The sequence below is a fragment of the Canis aureus genome, chromosome 24, assembly GCF_053574225.1.
Source record: "Canis aureus isolate CA01 chromosome 24, VMU_Caureus_v.1.0, whole genome shotgun sequence".
Classification (NCBI taxonomy): Eukaryota; Metazoa; Chordata; class Mammalia; order Carnivora; family Canidae; genus Canis; species Canis aureus.
Window position 1 is genome coordinate 48,724,502 of NC_135634.1, and position 22,104 is coordinate 48,746,605.

General features: G+C 43.5%; 1 long non-coding RNA gene across 1 annotated transcript; it reads left to right on the forward strand.

Annotated features, from left to right (window-relative positions):
* Positions 1-6,203: 6,203 nt before the first annotated feature.
* Positions 6,204-20,793, forward strand: LOC144296279 (uncharacterized). Its single transcript, XR_013363450.1, has 4 exons — positions 6,204-6,839; positions 7,723-10,739; positions 10,864-11,014; positions 20,108-20,793. It is a non-coding gene; the product is annotated as an uncharacterized LOC144296279 (long non-coding RNA).
* The last annotated feature ends 1,311 nt before the right edge of the window (positions 20,794-22,104 follow it).

Here is a 22,104-nt window from a genome sequence, read left to right on the forward strand (position 1 = left end):
TACCATATGAAAGAACGCAGATTTAGATAATTTACATTCAATGCACTTATAGCTGTGTGGGTTTAGGTGTGATAGATTTTGATTTGTTTTCTATTTAATAATCTGATATATTTCCTTTTTTTCCCTCCATCTCTCTTTTGAAAATTAATTTTGTATTTTTTGTGATTCCATTTTATATCTACAATTATTTATTAGTTTTATCACTTTCTTTTCTTGGGGGAGGGTTGATCTAGGATTTAAAATATATATTTTTAGTATTTCATACTTAATTTTCAAATAATATATTGCTAAAATATAATCTTTTTAAAAAAAGATTTTTATTTATTTATTTGAGAAAGAGAGCTCATTAGCTGGGGGAAACGGAGAAGCAGACTCCCCACTGAGCAGAGAGCCCAATGGGGGCTTGATCCTAGGACTCTGAGATCATGACCTGAGCTGAATACAGACACTTAACCAACTGAGCAACCCCGGTACCCCATAATCTTTTTGCTGTTGTCACGTATTTGGTATCTACATATGTTGTAAACTACACGAATCAATGTCATTAGTTTTTGCTTTAAATGGTCAATTGTTGGTGAAAGGAATTTAAAAACTAAAAAAAAAGTTTCATATTTTTATGCATATTTATAATTTCTCGTACTCTTCATATCTTCTATAGATTCAAGTTTCTATCTGAAATTATTTTCCTTTTGCCTAGAGAATTTCCTTTAACATTTCTTGAATGAATTTCTCAAGCCCCCCACCCCTTCTTTGGTGAAGATCTGCTGATGATAGATTCTCTGTTTTTGTTTATCTGATAAAGTTTTAAGATAAAGTCTATAAAATTCTAATTTGTTCTTCTCTCTCAGCCCTTTAAGCATGTAATCCAATTTTCTTCTGGGTTATAATACCACTGACGAAATGTCTTTGTTCCTTTTTTTGTAATGTGCCTTTTTTCTTTTAGAGACATTGAAGATTTTCTCTTTATCACTGGTTTTCAGCGATTTTAGCAAGATATGTTTTGGCGTGGTTTTCTTTGTGTTTGTTGGATGACTTGGATCTGTGCATTATAGTCTTCATCAAATTTGCAATATTCCCCCGTCATTTCCTCAAATATTATTTGTGACCACTCTTCTCTCTTTTTTTCTGATTCTAATCACACATTTGTTAGGTGGCTTTATCTCTAAAAGGTCATTCAAAGTCTGGCCATTCTTTTTCATGCTTTTTCCTCCATAGGCTTTGTTTTGGATACTTTCTGTTTTCATGTCTTAATGTGCACCAACTTTTTGCAGTGCTTAATATTCTTATTTTTTAAGAATGTATTTATTTGAGAGGGCGAGCGAGCACATGAGAAGTGGGGAGGGGTAGAGGGAGAGGGAGAAGCAGACTCCCCACTAAGCAGGGAGCCTGATGTGGGGCTAGATACCAGGACTCTGAGATCATGACATGAAATAAAAGCAGACACTTCACCAACTGAGCCACCCAGGTGCCCTTTAATATTATCTTAATCCAATCCAGTGAAAATCTCTATTTTTAGGAGATTCATCTTTAGAAATTCCACTTTTTTGGTATCTTTTCTTATCATATTCATGTTTTCCTTCAACCCTTGATCATATTAAATGTATATATATATTATATATATACTTATATACTTCCTCTTTCTGTATATTATATATATATAATATAGTATTATATATAAGACTGTTAGACTTTGTTGGGACAGATAATTATTTGTGGATTAATTTACTATTTTTAGGTGTATTTTTAATCCTTTTCATAGTTTTCCTCTAGGGCTAGTTTTGTCCACTACTGCAGCATGACCTTCTATGGTCACTATTGAAGACATGTGTGTTCCACAAGGTCTCTCCTCTTTGGATATAGCAAGTCAAAAGCTTTCTGGCTCAGTCTAAATAATTCTGGGGATTGTTTGTACTATAGCTTCCTGGTAGCTTTTTTGCACACCTGGAAGCTCTTCTTCTTCCAGCTTCATAGAGTTGCATTATGCAGGTACAGAATCGTCCTCATTTAGAGGCTCAAGGGGATATTTATGAAGATTTCTGAAGCTCATTATTTTCACAGTTTCCTCCTCTCTGCAAGTGCCATGTAAGGTCCTCAGTTTCGCCAAACTTTGATTTCTATCCCCTTGATTTGGTGATTCTCCTCCCTGCTCCACAGTCTGGAATTTGCTTCCTGGAGGTAATCTGAGGAAATATTGTATCTACCTTATTTGTTTCCTTTTTCTCAAGAATCATAGTCTTGCACTTCCTCTTTTCCAGTTTCTGAAATGATTGTTTCATATAGCTTGTCAAGTGTTTTATTTGGTCAAAGTAGAAGAGTGAGTCTCAGTGTTTTTACTCCCTATTACCAGAAGCCATATTTTATTTTTAATATATAATTATAATCATCGTTCACATAGTTTTATGCTTTGTTTTTAAAATTTATCTAACTTCTTTATATTGTTTATATGCTATATGGGTTACATGACTGCATCTTGACTGGCATCATAATAGATTAGGTCATATTTGTCCAGAGGACATTAAGATTATTACCAATTTTTCCAGAATTATGATAACATTTTTCGGCTCAGCTATCCTCCTGATATCTTGTCCCCGATTTATCTAATTATTTACTTTATCTTTTCCCAACATGAATTCTGCAAAACTCTATTCAGATAGCCCATGAGGAAGAGGCACATGATTGAGTAAGTTTGGGAAATACTGGGTGCTAGACCCTCTTCTTGGTGAGTCATGATACATCTTGGCTTGTTATAGGCTTGAGAAATTTTGCACAAAGAAACCATATTTATCTTTTTTTGTTGCTATCTTAATTGTTTGGGAGGTTTTATATGATCTTTACTGTTATGTTGTTAAACAACACCCAAAACAGGACTAGTTTCTGTTTCAAACAATAGGGCCTTGGGGGTGCCCGGGTGGCTTGGTTGATTAAGTGACTGACTTGATTTCAGGTCAGATCATAATCCTCAGGTCATGGGATCAAGTACCACTTTGGACTCTGTGCTCAGTGCAGTCTGCTTGAGATTCTCTTTTTCCCTCTCCCTCTGTCCCTCATCCCATTCACACTTTAAATAAGTTAATAATTAATGAAATGAAATGAAATGAAATGAAATGAAATTAAAAGAAATTAAACAACAACAACAACAACAACAACAACAACAGTAGGGTCTTGGAAGCATATATCCTGCCAGGCCTCAGGCCTGCTCTTCCACTGAGGCCTAAGCTGGGGATCTGAATTCCAGCAGATGACTCCTGGCAGTTGTTGCACATTCCTCAAGTCCCCATATCCTAGAGGCCTGGAGGTGATCAGACTCCCACTCTCTGGGCAGGGACTCAGACTCCCTGGGGCATAGGAACTGGTGAGCTCCTGAGGAAAGGAAGCAGGGTTGGAGATCCACAGCCATATTGCCTCCTTGGAAACTCCAAGGGCTTGGAGAAATAGGTTTGCTAGAAACTGCAATGCCTTGAGACCTTCAAAGTCTTTGCATCCCACAGGCCGTAGGACAGGTGATGATAGGATCTGGGGATCATGAGGTTTGAGGCCCGGACTCACTAGAATTGTGGAATACAGGCTTGTAGGCTGCAGACTCTGCCCTCTGGGTCCCCTCTGTGGTTGTCCTGGTGTTCTAGATGCCTTTGTGTCTCCACTCGAAGGGATAAGCCAGCAGGTGGGCAGAGTGGTGAGGGGAAGGCCCACCCAGTCTTGGCTGTGGGTACAATGGCAGGTAGCATATTCCATCATGGGGAAGTGTAGTTCTTCTCCTGGGTGTTGTGTGCTATGAGGTGCTCCTAAAGAAGACGACTGTGTAGAGATCCGGTGGTTCTAATGGTTCACTGTGGAGACATCATTCATTCACTACTTATCTCATAGTTTCTGGCCCATTATAGGGCTGGGTGGGTAGCATAAAGATTGACTTACCTCAAAGACAGAGTTGCCTCATGGGATTTTGCATCTGCTTGTAAAGTGTAAATGTGTGTCTGGTGAGGAGGAATCACATCTACCACGGCCATATGCAGGATCTGCTTGTTCTGGTTTGCTGGGACAGCTGGGGTCACTGTCCCATCCTAGGGCCGCCCTCGACATTAGGCCCATAGGGAGCTACTCTTGTCCTATACAGAGTATATTTAGAGGATGGAGAGAACAGGGCAGGGATATGAGCTAGGCAGTCACAATTGTCCCGAAGAGATTTGATGATGACCAGAACTAAGTCAGTGCAGATGGAAAGAAAGCAAACAATTTGAGACTTTTTGATAGAAACTCAGCACCACATCCTGCCCTGCTGATGGTTCTGTTCCCCGCCAGGCCCCTATGCTTAGCCTCTCCTCATGGATCATCCGAAGCTCTGTGCTCTACTGACTTCCCGCCTCGCCTGCTGCCATTCTGCGTGCTTGGCATGCCGCCCGCCTTCGACCTCCTCCTCTGCCACCATGGCTTCCCTGAGGCTGAAACCTCACCCGGCACTTCCATTTCTTGCCCAATGAACATTTTCCAAATCCGTGCATAAAACCAAATGAGTAAATGGAATGTACCTGGCAATGAACAGCTGCCCTCTCTGCGTTGGCCATCTGGGATGTAGCCCTGGATTTCCACTAATGATATGACCTCCCCTTGCAGGAACCCGTTTTTTTCTCCCTTTCACCACCCTCACCAGTATGTCCTGTCCCACAGCTGCTTGTGTAGATAAGCCTAATACAGAAAGCACGTAATAAATATTTGTTCAATGAATAAAGCGATGAACAAACCAACACCCGGTCAGCAGCTCAGAAGTCAATTGATTACAATTAACTGGAGATGAAGTGGCCTATGGCATAGTGTCTCTCCTGCATTGGGTGATGGGGGTGCTCTGTGGAGACGAGCCCCATCCTCACACACTCTCCCCATGCCCTGAATGGTAGCGATGCTATGGAGGAAAATCTGGGCATTTGGTGAGGAGACACAGAACTGAGGAGGCCCATGGCAGCTGCATGGTTGAGCTGTCCCGATGGACACCATGTACTCGGAGCTGCATTTTAAGAGATCTGTAATAAATATGTAAGACACATGGGTTGTATTTTATGCTACAGGGCTTAAGCTCTTTACTATGCATGTTCATTTTCTTAGCCAATAAGCATTGTCAAAATCAATGAGGAAAACTATATGAGGAAATGGACTCTACCTAGCGTGATGAACAGCCTCCTTCTTGCAGGGACCGCGCCTGGCGGTGTCCAGACATTTGCGGAGCAGAGCACTAGTGGTGAAAACACGGTTGCCTGCCCAACCCCAGCACTGGCTTGGCCTCTGTAGTCAGACAGGCATTTTTACTGGCTTTTATTTTCTCCGTGGAATTTTTAAGTTGCTTGCTGGAATTGGCTGCATTAATCAAACAGTTGTTTCTCAGAGACATCGTTTATGTTTGCTGGAGCCAGAAAGGGATCTGTAGGCATTATTTTTATTTGCAGAAAGTAAACTCTGGGCCAGAAAGTAAAATGCCATTGGTTTTATTTCATCACAAAGCCCTGAGGACAAATTCTTGCCCCTTCTGGATTTATAGTTGGTCCTATGACAGAGTAGGAGGAAAGAGACCAGAGGGACTGCCAGGACAGGAGGAGGAAGAGGGAAGGGGCCAGATCTCTAAGGTGTAAGGAGCAAACCAGGGAACTGTTCCTGGGTGGCCCTATCCAGGCACTAGGGCACCTACCTTCTCCCAGAAGGGCAGGTTTGTCTTGCCTCATTGCCCCACCAAAGCTCAAAGCATTTTTACTCAGCCGAAGGGCATACGGACACCAGGTTCATAGGGCTCTGGTCGTTCATTGTTTACATTGCTCCCAAAACCACATTTAACAAAATCGTGTGGCTAATCCACCTCAGCCTATTACTCAAGGCTGTGTCCTACTTTAAGATGGTATAAAAACAAAAGTAATAAACGAATCCTGGTTGTTTTTTTTTTAAGGGAAATAAATAAAATATAAAAATGGAAAAATTGTCTATAAGCATACAGTTCAGATATCACTTCTGGCAACATTTTGGCATTTTGTTATTGTCTTTTTTAAGACAAAAAAAGGCATAAACTTTACTATTCCAGGGGAATATGATTTTTATGGATTTGTAATAATCCATTTTATGGGTGTACTATCAATTATTTGGTGGTTCTTTTTTTTTAAGATTTTATGAATTTATTCATGAGGGACACAGAGAGAGGAGCAGAGACACAGGCAGGGGGATAAGCAGGTCCCTATGGGGAACCCCACATGGGACTCAATCCCAGGACCCCGAAATCACACCCTGAGCCAAAGGCAGACACTCAACCACCGAGCCAGCCAGGTGCCCCATTTGGCCATTCTTCTACCATTATTTAAACTGTTCTTATATTCTTCATTGTTATAAAGAAGAAGGCACTGAACATCCCTGTACACAAACCTCAGGCCACTTTTTAAAAATTGTTTTTTTTCAGGGCACATTTCTATAGGTGAGACCAGGAATCAAAAAATTCTCTTTCGGGAATCTGGATACATCATGCGAAAAAGAGGTCCACACGGCACCCTACCAACGTGTTAATTTACCAAGAAAAACAATGGGCCTTACTGTGAAGGCCTCCGGACTCTGGTTGTTTGATTTATTTGTCTTTGGAACTTTCAACCAAATGTCTTAAAATAGACATGAACTGGAGAGTTTTGCCTCAGACATGGAAAAGACTCACTTGTTCTCACATTTCCATCTTACGAAACGACGCTTTTTAATCTGCTGCACTGCCTGGCGCTATGTCCCCTGCATAAAGGGGGTTGGAAAGAGCCCCCACTTGTGAGAACACAGGCCGGTCTCTTCTGAGGGTTCAGCAACAGAGCCCTCCAGGCAGCACACAGCTCCTGGTAAGCCTTTGCTGGGAATCAGCGTTGGCTTGGGTTGCGGGCATTGGGCACAGAAGGGTTAATGGCGATTGCAGTCAGTGAAACAGCCTGTGTGGTTTGTGTCATGTCAATCCCAGGCTGTCCCTGACTTTTTCCCTTTGGTCGGGGTCTTCCCGAGAAATCAGGCCTCACCATCAGCAGTGAGCTTGTTAGCTTCTCTGGAATAGGGTTTCCCTTTCAGTCTTGAAATTCCTACGCCCTTAGGTCACTTCCCTGCTAACTACGACAAAAATAAATAAATGCATTCCCCCAGCGAGGAAAGAAAGAAAGACAAGCAGAGAAAATGACGTCCATGCACTCCAAGAGAGCCTTTGATGGAGGACCAGAAGTCAAGAACAACCGTGTCCTTAAGATCTGGGGGCGCGCAGTTGGCCCCTCCACCTCCTTTCTTTGGAAGGAGGATTTGACTGAAACACTTGACAAATGTTTATATTCTGGTAACTATGTTAGAATGATAGCCACGGTCTGCACAACCTGATGGGAGCCAGGAAATTTGGACTTTAGGCAGCAGGAGCACTGCAATCGGCCCTGCTGTTGGGCCCGGCGCCGTTGATGCGTGACTCACGGCTGCCCACCTCCTGTTGGGGGCCCCAACAGCACACTCAGCACAGAGACTACAGCACTGCCCCTGTCGGAGCAGAGGATCCTTTCAGGGATGGGGCCGTCAAGCCTTCTTTAAAGACATTCTTCCCCCACTTGTACCGCCAGCCCCCGTGTTTGTGTCTTGGCGAGGGAGTCGTTGGAAAAACACCACACCCCGAGAGGCCGCACTCGATGGGAACACGGTACCTATGGCTCCGACGGTGCCTGAAGGTTTGCTCTCTCTGCCCCTTTGTGATTCTAGGTGCTTGGAACACACGAGTGAGGGAATGAAGCCCGCTGGCCTCGTGGTGCTGACGTCCTACGGGGGAGGAAATAATAAACATGTTAGTAAATGAATGGAGGGTAAATCAGTTCTCATAAGCCGCAAGGTGATATGTGCTCTGGAAAAATAGTCAAGTGAGGAGGAGGAGTCAAAGCACAGCTGCTGGTGGCCTGCATGACAAGGTAAAGGACAAAACCCTGAAGGGGAGAGGGAAGCCCCTGCAGCTTCCCCTGGAGAAGAGGATTTTGCACAAAGGTTCTGACACAGGCCCTCAAGGGGGGAGAGAGGGTGGGCCCGTGGCCGGCCACAGGTGAGAGGGGATGGGCACGGAGTCACTATGTGGAAGGATGGGAGTTTGCTCTGAGAAATGAATGGCCACTGGGAGGTTTGGGAGCTTGAAGACCCACCAGGCCATGACCAGGGTCACTGCTGCCCCAGTCCCCGTGTGGGCTCTCAGATGCCCCTGTCCACCCGTTGCTGGAATTCTGCTCTCTGGAGTCAGGGGGGGCCCGGACTGGCAGCCTCATTAAGCCACCCAGAGAGAAGCTGAGGGCCGTTTCCCCGGGGCTGAGCTTGCTCCATCCCCACCTGTGATGGCCATGTGCAGGGGGCTTATGGGGATGGGGACCACGCCACTTGGTCACTTGTCTAGAGACGCACCGTGTGGTCCTTGCCTCCCTCTGAGCCTTGGCAAGGGCTGGGGGTGGGGGTAGCCAGACGTGGGCAATGTCCAGGCTCCACATTATGTTCCCAAAACATAAATTAAGCTTCCCATGAAAGGAAGAAATACCTTTTGCTTCATATTGCTTTATGCTTAAAAAAGTAAAATAAAATCAGGTCTTTTATCTCCAGTGTGACTAGAGATGAAATACCACTAGCTTCAAATTTCGAGATCATTCCGCTTCCAGCCAGCGTCCCCCCAGGAACAAAGACGTGGCAGGCGCACACTGCTGTGAGTGCATTTTCTTCCTTTGTGGTAAACACGCTCCTCTGGGCTGCCTCTGATCGCTGGGACGCAGCGTGTGCCGGTCACTGCTGACCCGAGAGGTCTGGCTTTTAGCTTCCTCGATCGGCCAGTGAGGTTAACAAGTTAATAAAATCCTATTTATCAGACTCCTGAGTCCATTTCCTCTTCCCTGTGGCTCATGGTTATAATTATTCTTTATGGACTCTCGGCGCTCCTTTAGATCTGGTTTCCCTGAAACCCTCCTGTTTCCTGAGAGTCACGCTGCAGAGAGGGAGCTCAGTTCCGTGGAAAGATGTCTGTTACTCATTTCCACCTGGTGGAACAAGGGTCAGTTGAAGGTGGAGCTTAGACCGTCCACATTTTAACGTGTGCGCCTCCCTCTCCTCTCGGGCCGGCGGGTGGAAAGCAGGTGGTTGCCGTGGCCTCGGCCCCGAGCCCCACGTTAGGAGGTCACGGCCAGCCTCTGAGCACTTTGCACCCCATAACTCTACCTGAAAACCAGGTGCACACGTGAAGATAAACCCCCGTAATGCATGTGGGGGTGCTTCCCGACGACCACAGTGATTGCACGGGGAACCAAGGCCTGGTCGGGGTTGCGTCCTGCACTGGGTCGTGGAGACGGAGAATTGAAGCTGCATTGGCCGGACCCTGTCGTGTCGGTGAAGATGCATTTATGAGGTGCCCTGTCAGCCCGGGAGACCCTGCCTCTGCTGCTGAGACAGCTAAGTGCAGGAAAAACGAGGGCCCCTATTTCTGAGCAGGACAGGTCGTGTGTGCCCCGCTCTGGGGGACGCGTCAGGTGCAGAGCTCCCGGAGCGGGCTCTGGGGCTGCGGGGAAGGGCCCCCCACAACTCCCCGGGGACCAGCCTTGTCGCAAAAGTAGTGGCCGAGTCCAGCTCTCCATGCCCACAGGTGGCCTGCGCCTCACGTCGGTGACCTTTGACTCCTTCTCTGTCTCTCTGTTAACTTATCTGAATTTCAAACTTTGGCCGAGGAGGCATGGCGTATACACGTCCAGTGTACAGGTGCACGTGTGTACAGGTGCACACCTTTTACAACGCACAGAGAAGGAAGGCGGGAACACCCAAGGCACACAGGAGCTCTGGATTCCTTGGTTCCAGCTCTGTGGGCCTCAGCTCCCCACTCCCTGGCAGAGAAAAGCTGCAAGTTAAAAATTTCTCCCTTTCCTCTACCTTGAAAGGGCTGATCTGGGACGTAAATGCTCACTTCAGCATCCGTGTGCACCGCGATGCTGGGCGGGCACACACTTCCCTCTGCAAGGATTTGAGAACTAACAGCACATGAACCACAGCTAACCAGGCATGAAAATCCATTAATTAATTCAACATTCAACAGTCAAAAGAAGAACACTACACGATCAGTCCAACTTGCCTGATAAAATCGAATCTATCTTAATGAATTTTGCACGCGCACATGCTAAACCACAGCCCTTACGTGGAGGAATGTACTGTGGTTCTTGAACGTGGGCTTTAAAATCTCCCAAGAAAAATCATGGTCGTGCAGGATGGTGCCATGTAAAACCATTCGGATTAGAGCTGGGGCAGGGACAAGGATGCCCATGTCCATCATTCATATTTCATGTTGGTTTGCAAGCATCAACCAGTGGAACTGGATAAGACGTCATTTCATGCTACTACAGTCGCACACCTGAAACACAGAATAATCGAGTAAAGAAATTATTAGGACTGATAGAATTGAGGGAGCTGCTTTTTAAAAAAAAAAAAAAAAAATTAATGACCAGAACTCACTCACTTCCCCTTACCTGAAAAGCAAGCATTTAGAAAATGCAACAGGAGGAGCACTGTCTGTACAAGAGCAATAATGCTGGAGGAGCGAGGAAGGGATTTTACGAGGACTGCAGGACCTCTATGAGGAAAGTAGATTCTTCTGCGGAGACAGACTCTGCTGTGCATAAATGGATAACATAGCGTATCTTCGGAATGAGAGACTGGATGATGTGAAGGAATTAATAGCCCTAAATTAAACACCCTACCCCGTGTGACAGTAGGTAAGCCACAGCGGGATACTTTGGGGTTTCACAGCTGGGCACGTGGGAAATCGCACGCGAGAAAATAGTTTCCAATCATCTGGGGATTTGTGAGGAGGAAAGTGATGAGGGTTCTGTTTTCCAGAATCTACAATGTTGAGTTTTGCCAGAAAAATCAGAACACCCTGCACTGGACCACAGACAGACCAAGTCGTCGCACTGGGCCGATGGATGGAAACAGGCTGAAACACCACACACCTGTCTGATTCACGGATTCGGGAGTATTTGCACCTCAAGTAAGTTTTTTGAGCATCTTTTTTCATAATGGTCTCCATTTTATTTTTCTTTTTTTTAAAGATTTTATTTATTTATTCATGAGATACCCAGAGAGAGAGGCAGAGACACAGGCAGAGGGAGAAGCAGGCTCCATGCAGGGAGCCTGATGGGGGACTCGATCCCAGACCCCGGGATCATGACCTGAGCCAAAGGCAGACCTCAAACACTGAGCTACCCAGACGTTCCGGTCCCTGTTCTCTTCTATTTTATTTTCTACTTCATGTTCTCAACGATATCTTCAGGATTGACTTTTATATCTCTTCTAGTGTGACTTTTTGTTAGTTTTACTTTTTTTAATTTCAAGAAATTATGTGCATTATAAATGTGCAAAATAAAACAAACTCAATTAATGCCCAAGTGTATACAGAAAAAGTCGTGTTTCTCTCTTAGTGTTAACTATCCAGACCCTCAGTCTGTCATTTCCGGATTTTTGTGTATCTTTCCAGAAATTTCTTCACAAATGGCAACATAATCTACAGAAGGAGTAGCATAGTATAATTTTTTTTAAATCATGTCATGTCAGCACATATAAATGTACTTCCTAATTATCCATGACTGCATAATATTCCTTTCGCTACAAACACCACACATTATTTCTGAATATTTACGTTTTTCTGCCTTTCCAGTTTGTATGTTTTACTTTAAAAATGCTGTATATTCAAACTTCTTAACACACATGTGCAAGCATATGTAGGATAAAATTCTGCATGTGGAATTGCTGCTTAAAATGCCATATGCTATAGTAGTGGGGACACTTGGCAATGTCTGGAGACTTGACATAACTAGGGAATGGGGTTCTACTGGCATCTAGTGAGTGGAGGCCAGACGTCATGCTAAACATCTGCAATTCCTGACAAGATCCTTGTCAGCATACAGATGGGCTCCTATCTCTGTGAGGGCAAACACCTGTCCAAGGTCAAAGAGAAAGTAAGTGCATAACCACAATTGAGCCCTAGTTTATTTGCTGTCAAAAAACCCCACACTTCTCATTTTTTACTGGGAAGCTGATACCCACACAGAATAAAGACACATAAAAGAGATGAATGAAATTGAAAATAATATCATCAAAGAAAGAGACAGGCAGTGGAGGTCCAAACGTCGTCAGTGGGCATCTCTGATGTAGAGCATGACCGAACAAAGCAGCGAAGCATGTTCAGAGATGTCCAAGCAGGAACCATTCCCCACATGGAAGGAGGCACTTGATCTACTGCTTGCAAGCCCACATCAACATTCCTGGAAAATGTGAATAGAGAAAATTCATCCTGAAATGTATCCCGGCAAAAGGATTTCACTCTAAGGATGGGGAAAGCTTGTGAAATCCCACAAGCTTTCAGGCAGAAGAAATACAGTCAGCCTCGGGGAGAAGAAAGATGCAGCACTCCTGTCTCCAGACTCCACACGACTGTCACAGAAGCAGACTTCATGGCGTTCAGAGGGGAAACCATGAGACCTCAGTGAGGTTGTTCTTCATGTAGAAGGTCAGCAAAAGGTCATTTTCAAAAATGCAGTGAACTCTTCCTGAAAAAAACAAAAAAACAAAACAAAAAAAAAACAGCAATCCATACTTTAGAATGATTAAAAACAAAGAGTTCATGCAAGGGGGAGGTAACCTGGAAGGTAGTGACCATTTAAATACAGGACCAACGGTAAACACGTTTAGTGATTACGTTTATGAAACTCTGTAACAATCAACATTTTGAGGAAAGAGACTCCAGAGTAAAATTTTAAAATAATCTATGAAAGACAGGCTATATTTCCTGTGCTAGTTAATAAAAAGAAGAGGTCAGAGTGGACTGAACCGTCCACATAACTGATGGTCATAGGAAAGACCTAAAATTTCCTTTCTGGGGTTGAGGAACAAATATTTAGTGCTATCTGCCCGTATTATTTAAAGCTATAAAGTTAATCACTGGAAGAACTCAGGACAAATTATATGGCTCTTAAATTATCACAAGATGAAAAACATATTGATCATAAAATGAGACATACAAAAAGAAGAGAGAGGATTTCATTCTGCCTGAAAAGCGTGGGGAGCACGGATAACTTAATATGTGAAAACCTATTAGCATAATTCCTTATGTTGCCAGATTTATGGAGAAACCATATGGTCATCTCAGTAGATGCAGAGAAAAAAACATTTAATTAAATTTAACACTCATACATGATCAAATGACAACTCCTAGCAAACTAATAAGAAATGGAAATGTTCTGAATTTAATAAAAGACATCAATGACACAGAAATCATCCTATTTGAGTGGTGAAACATTAGAAACATTTATTTTGAAGTGAAGAGCAAGAAAGTATTGTCTATGATCATTGTTTCTGATTAATATTGTACTGGAGCCCTGGCAAGTATAATAAGATAAGGGACAAAGACTCCCTCCCCTGCCTCCACAAAAGTCCCCAAGCTAAATAAAGTATGAAGAGATTGGAAAGAAAGAAACAAACACAGTTATTGTTTCCAGCAACCATGAATTAGAAAATGTAATTATAAAAGTTTCTGCCAACAACACAGCAAAGATCATAAGAATCTGGAAATAAATCTAACGAGATGAGAATGACTTTTATTGAGAAAATTATAACACAGATTACAAATAATTAAATTAGTGGAAATGCATTCTGTGTTCACAAGTGGGATGATAACTTTATGGTTATATCAGTTCCCTGTAAATTAACTTTTGAATTCCATACAGTTTCAGTCAAAATCCCATGGGGTTGTCGATGAAACTTGACATTAGCGTTATCATAAGCTCCATATGGGCTCCGAATAGAGAAGAATAGAAAAGGCATTCTGAAGAGGGATAACCATAAGGAGTAGGGTGGGCCAAGGAGAGAGACCCTTTCTCCCAACCCCATTACATTATAGTAATTAGGACAGGGTGGTGTGCTCACAGGGATGAGCAAAGAGACCAAGAAAACAGAGCAAAGGACTCAGAAGGCAATCCCATGTGTATTTTTCTCTAACTGGATTCTACCAAATTCTGGGACAAAACATTGACAGAAAAACCAGCTGGTGTAGTGTGCTACCCTTACAACCCTTACAACACACAGGGAAAACGGAGTGGAAGGTACCACCTGACACCAGAGCTCATGACAAATTCCAGGTAAGCTGAAGAGATAAGTTTGATGAGTAAAAAACAAGACCACAGCCAGTGAAGATGTAGAGGTAGAGAAGAGACATTTCTGTTTTGTGGATGTTTGGGGTGGGGGGTGGGAATGTGAATAGGGCGATTTCTCTGGAAGATAGTTGATGGGTATGTGCTATATGCCTGCATTTCCCTCACTCAGAAAGCCTCGCATATGAAGATGTTCGTATAGCACATAGCACTACCATGTAGAAGGGAAGACTGGAAGACCCCTAAGGGCCCATACACAGGAAAATTGATAAATTATGCCCTAGTCCTATGATAGAATCCTACACAGATCTGAACATGCCCATATGGAGTAGAACAGGATGGAAACAGACGTGTCAACGGTGTGAATAACATCACATCTTTGAAGAGAAATAACATCTGAAGCAAAAATAGAAAATGCAGTTGAATATATGAATTACTATGTTGACAACTGGCACCAGCATTCCTCCTGGGGAGAAATTTGTCTGTTTAGGGAAAATGGTCTTAATACACTCCTTTAGGTCCAAAAGGGAAAACTCAGACAGTAGATTTTGGGACAAAAAGAGGTCTGAAAGATGGTATGCCTTGCTATTAAACCATGATTAATTTAGGAGTGTGAGATCACAGAAAATGTTTACTTAAAAGTTGAGTATTCTATTCTGTGTTGCTAGAATGGTGAATACATGTCATTATGCATTTATCCGAACCCAGTGAACACCAAGAATGAACCCCAAGGTAGACTGTGGAGACTGGGTGATGATGACGTGTCCATGCAGGCTCATTCATTGTAACAAATGTACCCACTGATGGGGGATGTTGATCACAGGGGAGGCTGTGCGTGGAGGGGGCGGGGCAGGAAGCATATGGGAAATCTCTGCACCTTCCACTCAATTTTGTTGTGAACTTAAAAAATAAAGTCTATTACTCTAAAACATAAAGTCTATTTTTAAATACCCCAAACCAAACTGGTGATGTAGTTTTTTTAAAAAGTGTTTTAGTTCAAAGGTCTTAATGTTTGCATGTTTTACAGTATCACTTATTACTTTTGTATTTGAGAAAAACAGTTAAGAAGCTCCAACTATACAAGGAATTAAAGAAATGCAAATTACAACAAGGAAATACCATTTCACACAGACCAAATTGTCAAAAATGTAATTAAAATGACGTGACCCCCTATTGGCAAGAGTTCAGGAAACAGACACTCTCCTTACTGCCAGCAGAACGTAAATTAGTATAGATTATCTGGAGGGCATCTAAACCCTGGAAAACATTCAGACCCTTTAAATTGTAATTCCACTTTAAGTAAATTAACCTTAGCCAAGGTCAGAGATGTGCAAAAATATTTACATAAAAGGGAGTATGTTGTTTCTTAAGCGATAAAGGTAAAATATAGGAGACCTCTGTATGCCCAACAATAGACAAATTTATTTAAACAAAATATGCTACAACTAAATGATAGAATACTACCCAATCATTAAAGTAAATTTTTCAAAAACATATTCAATTCTATGGGAAAATGTTTGTGATATATTGGTGAGCTTAAAGAGTGAATTTCAAAACATTGTTACAGTTTGACTCCTCATTTGTGTGTCCAAAATAAAAATACATATAGAGGGAAAGAAAGGAGAGGAGGAAGAGAGAGAGAGAGAGAGAGAGAGAGAATAAATGAATAGAAAGAAATAGACGAAAAACTTAAATGGGCTAGTTTCTGGCAGATTTAACATAGTTTCTGTATTTGTCCATCTTTGTGCAATTTTAAAATACAAGAGAGGGGCACCGGGGTGTTTCAGTTGGTTGAGCGTCTGACTTGATTTCGGCTCAGGTCATGATCTCAGAGTTGTGAGATCCAGCCCTGAGTCTGGCTCCATGCCCAGCAGGCTTGAAATTCTCTCTCTCCCTCTCCTCCTCCCCTCCCACCGCCACCCCAGGTGGTGCTCTCTTTCTCCCTAAAATGAATGAATGAATGAATCAATCAATCAATCAATCAATAAGCTGCAGGAGAAAATACTTCCAGCTTGTGGAGTCAGAGCAGCCCAGCGCCTTGCTCACATGACCTGTGGCTGGTGGAATCAGATGCCTTCTGGTCCAGTGGCAAACGTAATTTAGAATTCACTCCTGAATCCAGCCTTTGTACTGCAAAGCAATTTAGAAGTACAGAGGGAAGGGAAATGTTATTGTAGGGTACATGCAAGCAAGTCAAGCAATCGGAAACATTTGGTAACACAAATGTGAAATTCTTCATCTCCATGAACGGCATGTGGCGCAGATAAATAAGGACAAATGCATCACGTGGTACTCAAGTTCTAATTGTAAGGAGTGAATTAGAATCCCACCAGGGCTTGAACTGAAAGTGAACTACTGGGGAGGAATACCATTTTTGTTGTGAAAATAAAGGTACTAATTTGATGAGAAGATTAAGGGAGTGGACTTCAGGGAAGGGAGGTTTCCTTGTTAAAAATTTACCATTGCTAATGGAATTCATTAATCACTCCCATCTGCTATGTCTGGTTATAAAAATAGCAAACCAAGGAGGAAAATTATGGACATCTTACACCTCTGGAATGTTCTTAGACTTTTTAAGGAATTGGACATTCAGCTTTTATATTTGGCAAAGGGTAAAGATTTATGAAAATATAAAATTCAGTGTATATTTGCATAAATATTTATGCAGGTGTCTAACCCAATAACCAAAGAGAGCGCACACAAAATGTTTTGGGAAATGAAGTGAGCCCAGTGTAAGTGACATCTAATCCACCCATGGGGCAGTAGCGTTCTTGTTCACCTGTTGAGTGTATTCTCACTCTCCTGCAATTAGAAAGCTGACAGCATGTTTGCTGATGCTAATATTTCATTGTCCTACTCTTTTGATCATCTATCCAGGCACATGTGATCATTTCCTTAGCTATTCTGGGTTCCAGGAGTCCTAATGATTTGAGAAATGATGCCTATTCCTTCTGGAGATTCAGGAAAAGAAGGACTAATTTATTTGAGGCCATGGCGTATATTGTAAAAACATCAGATAAGGAAAAATTTTAATGGTTTAGAAAAAAAAACCTTTAATTTTCCAATGCATTGAGCACCTGCTCTGTTCTGACCTATGTTCTGGAATCTACAGTTAGAGACATGGTTAATGTTCCATCCCAGCCCTTAAGGAGTTCAGCATCTAGGGGGACCTCCAAAAGTACAATTCAATACAACACGTGTGTACAGCGGTGATGGCACAAAGTACTCTTATAGCATCTAATTCTGCCCTAAGATGGTGGGGACAAGACAGCCTTCAGTGCTATTCATGGATGTTCTCATTCTCCCAAACACATAGTAGGATTATACTTGCTACTCTCATTTCGCTGGGTGTGGGCATGTGCTTTACTTTACCCTGATAATCATGGAAGCTAGAACTTCAGCTAGATTCCTCTGTGGTTAAGATAGGAATCTCATTATTGACCACACTAGACCCATGGCATGAATGAGAAACAAGCCTTTGTTGTGTTAAGCCCCTGATTTGGGTGCTATTCATTTCTGCAGCACATCTCAGCCCTGCTGACTAATACAAACATGGTGTGTGGGTAGGATTTGGAGGGTGCCCACGTACAGAAGATCAAAGAAAATGGAAATAGAAACAGCAAGGCCCACAGACACAAAGCCATTGTCCTTGTCTTGACCGTTCTCCCTCATGTCCTTGTTTACTAGGTGAATTTCCCCTCATCTCTTTCCAGACTGCTGGCTAAACATGGGGTATTGACCACAGCCCTCTGTCTCCTTTTCTGCCCAAACTACACCTGTCAGCAAAGGAATAATAAAGGTGTGACTCTCCAATAAAAACAGCAGAGGACAAGCAACCTCAACAGAGAACAGATATCAACACAATTCTGGAAGCAAATGGAGGAGACACCATCTGAAGGAACTCAGAGGGGACAACACTTGATAGCAACCCAGCTCAGCCCCCAGAAGTGGTACCGTGGAGTTGCAGGAATGACATCAGGGGGTGTAGAAAGACTAGGTGAATGGATGGGCAGGTCTCCAAACCCTTTTACCTACTGAGTCCAGACCCATACTTACTTCCTCCAGAGGAAGATGGAGATGCCTGGTCTTGGGTGTACCAAACACACAGGAAGTCTTAGGTGAGAATTGAAATTTAAACACAACTTTTATTTCTTAACACTGAAACCCCTACTTCTCTTCCTTAGTATGGCTTCCAGAAAGTTGGTAGCCATGTGTATGCTCCCCAAATGAAGATCTCTAGATACTGACATTGAGGAACCCTTCAATAAAAGCAATCAGTTTGCTTCTTTCTGCCCACAGGGAATCCTACCAGTCAGTGAGCTCCACTCATGCATTTAGAACCTTCAATTAGTTTGTCAGTGTCCCACATTAAATATGAATGACAAAAAGACCACCAACATTTGAGTGATTCCAACATGGAAGCATGAAAGTCAATCTAACAAAGGCATGAATGGAAGGGGGCTGGAGGAAACAGATGGTGCAGGGACCAGAAAAAAAAAAATCTAAACAAACAAATGGAAAGTATTTTTGAGAAATAAAGAAAATATTGCATCCATAACACAAGAACTGAATGTTTTTATAAGACGAAAAATCAGAGGAGTACCTGGGTGGCTCAGTCAGTTAAGCATCTGCCCTCGGCTCAGGTCATGATCTCAGGGTCCTGGGATGCAGCCCCTCCCCGCCAGCATCAGGTTCCCTGCTCAGCAGGGAGCCTGCTTCTCCCTCTCCCTCTGCACCCCCCCCAACTTGTACTCTCTCTCACGTGTGCTCTCTCTCTCTCTCCAATACATAAAGTTTTTTAAAATGATGAAAACTTAGAGAAATGGAAGAGCTCTAAGAAATTGAACACTTGAGCCAAAATTTAATACATTGAGGACTCTGATAGAGAATGAAGACTGGGAGGTAGAAAATGTTAGGAAAAAAATAAGACTTGGAGGACTAACTCAGGAATTTCAACATCTTACTAGTGGGAGTCTGAGATGGAACAGATTGGGCAGTGCAATTACCAAGGAAGCAGGATGACAAAATGGCCTAGGGAGACCCATCAGGGCCCATTAGGATGAAGAGGGCAGCCACGCAAAGGGGCAGCCTGGCTGGGGGTGTCAGAGCTCAAGTGTGGTAAAGAAGGTATCTGGGAGGGGGAGTGCCAAAATGGGGAGTCAGGCCCAAGCAGGGAAAGGAGGCCATCAGTGAGGAGGCGTATGAGGTGCTGGTGGAGTTGGGAGATTGGTTACATCAGGAGGAGTCAATTGAAAAAAAAACATATACATGTATCAAGGATAATGGGAGTCAGGTCCTGACTGTCAGAGAAAGGAGTTACAATAGAGGAAAAGAAGACACTACAACGAACTCTGGCTATTGGCTTGGAATTAGAGGTATTATGTGAATTTACAGCCTTCAACCTACAGAAAAATAGATGTTAGATGATGGAGATAGATGGGCAGGTAGAGAGAAGGAGAGAGGGAGAGAGGTATGGAGAGAGAGAGAGAGAGAGGAATGAGTGGATGCATAGACAGAGCAATGGGTGGAGAGAGAGCGATCGATAGACCAATTTGTGACTCTATCCACTAGGAAGGTCTGAGCACAGTGATGTCTACCACCAGGATCTTGGTTTCTAAATATCATTTTTTCACTAAAGAACCAGGAGAAATGGCTAATTCCAGGACTGGGGAAGGGAATGGGCAACATGAACCTAGAGCAACTTATGCTAGGAAGCAAAGAACGAAAAGGACATGTCAAAGCTGTACAGAAATCAGCTTGCCTGGTCTCCTACCGGCCAATTTGAGCATCAATATAAGTGATAACAGCAATGGATTATAACCCGTTGAGTGAATAAATTAAATAGTAAATCCATGAGTCCATGCTGATATAAATAAAATAATTTAAAAATTGGCATTTTAATTAGAAAGGAGATATTTACATAATTACAAACACAGATTCCCAGGAGGAAGGATGACAGTGGACAAGAGGCCAACGCCGTCTTCATCAAAGGCTCCTGGTGACCATCATGCGGAATGGGACAGAAGGAAGCCATGATCGGACTCAGTAAGAAGAATGGGGCATCTGGTCTAGGACAGTCCTACCGAAGATGCAGAATCTGAAACACGAGACCAATGGGAAAAGGATGATATTCTACAAAATAACAGGTCTGTAAATAACAGGTCTTTAAAAAACTGATCATAAAGGTCAGGGACGGAGCCCGTCAGATCAAGGAGACTAAGAAGGTGGGACAACGCGGTGCAGTGAGTGGTTGCCCTGGACCCTCTCCCTGGGGAGGACGGGCCACTCCGGAGCAGGTGTGAGGACCGGTCTGTCCCGCAGTAACAATGCCACCTTCCCACTCATGGTGGTGGAGTGTTGTGTGCGGCTTCCTCACTTGCGGGACTCACGCATGAATGAGTTCTTCATGCACGAACCTTATCCAACAAGATAACGTTTCAGTGGAGCAACTTCTCAGCTGGATCAAAAGGGGGAAAAGATTATTTGGACTTTACTACCCATTTCTCCATAAGATTGTGCCTGTTAGAAAAAATACCTTACAAAAATGTACCTTCTCTCCTCCTCGGTCAGGCTTTCAAACCCCTTTGACTATTTCTTCCAGTGGTTACCTCCTTCAATCTAAACAGTATGCTTTTGCTGTTATGGGACGGGGGGGGAGGGGAAGGTGATATTTCCATTAACTGAACAGTTTTGCTTCTAGCTTACGGTAGATTAGGGAAGAGTCACATGGATGCTGGTTGTCCTTTGTTGTTTATTTTATATTTGAACATTCCAGAACCATAGGTAGAATGGTAAGTTTTTCTACTAGGGGTTGTTTGTTTCTGTAGGTTTTGACCCATTTGCCTTTTTTCTTTCTCTTCACCACTAAGCCTCTGGGGGATGCTTCTCCCTTGGAGCTACTTCCCCTTCCCCCCAAAATAGTCCCTGCCTGAGGCTGCCCTGAGCCCCCTTCAAGCTGCTTGCTTTAGATTCTCCAGTAGCTGGGGCTCCCACCCATGAGGTCCCAGACTTGCCTTAGAACCTCCTCCACCAGGGATGGGAGACTCCTTCTGGGAAATGCCATCTGTGGTCAGTCATCACCAGTCCGTGACGGCCTGCTCTAGCAGAAGCTTCCAGAACTGGCCTCATTCATTAGGAACTTTATCTTTCTACTTACTTATAAATTCAAGTCTGCAAGATTCTCCGGTCTCCAGGTTACACTGCGAGCATGGGTTGCATAGGCTGTTGTCTGCTGTCTTTGTTGATCTGTGTGGTTCTGGAGGGCACGTGGGGAACGTTGGACTTGGGTGGTCACTGCTCTCCTACGGGCCATGGAGCTCCAGGGACCAACATGGAGCGATATCTCCACGTCCTTCAGGTGCGCAAAGGCTTCCTCAGCAGGAGGACAGCTGAAATGAACAGATGGGAAGAACCGAGTGTGGGCAAGCACGCATTGCTGCTTGCACGGGCACATGCTTCCAGAGGGAGTAAAAGTTGACACAATTATTTTGGAAAACCGGCAGTTTCTACAAATGCGGAGCATAGATGCTCTGTATGCTCCAACGTGGATTTCCACTCCTCCTTATACGCTCAATGAAATGTGAACCCGTGTGCTCCAACACACACAAGTGATCCCATAGGAGTCAAAGACTAGAAACCCAAATGCCCACCATCAGAGGCACGGATAAATTTATTTCAATACTCACACACGCCATGGGATACCAGAGAGCGGTGGAAAAGATACCACAAACTGAGTGAAAGAAGTCAGGCGCAAAAAGAATACTGCAGGTTCCATTTACATAAAGTTTACAAAAGGCGAACAAAACAAAACACCAGTGCTGTAGGAATCCTGGAGAGTGGCCTCCTCTGGGGAGGAAGGGAGTAGAGAGAGGGAGAGGGGCGTTTGTGAGGCTGCTTTGTTCTATTTCTTGGTTTGGGAGTGGGGCTGGGTGTG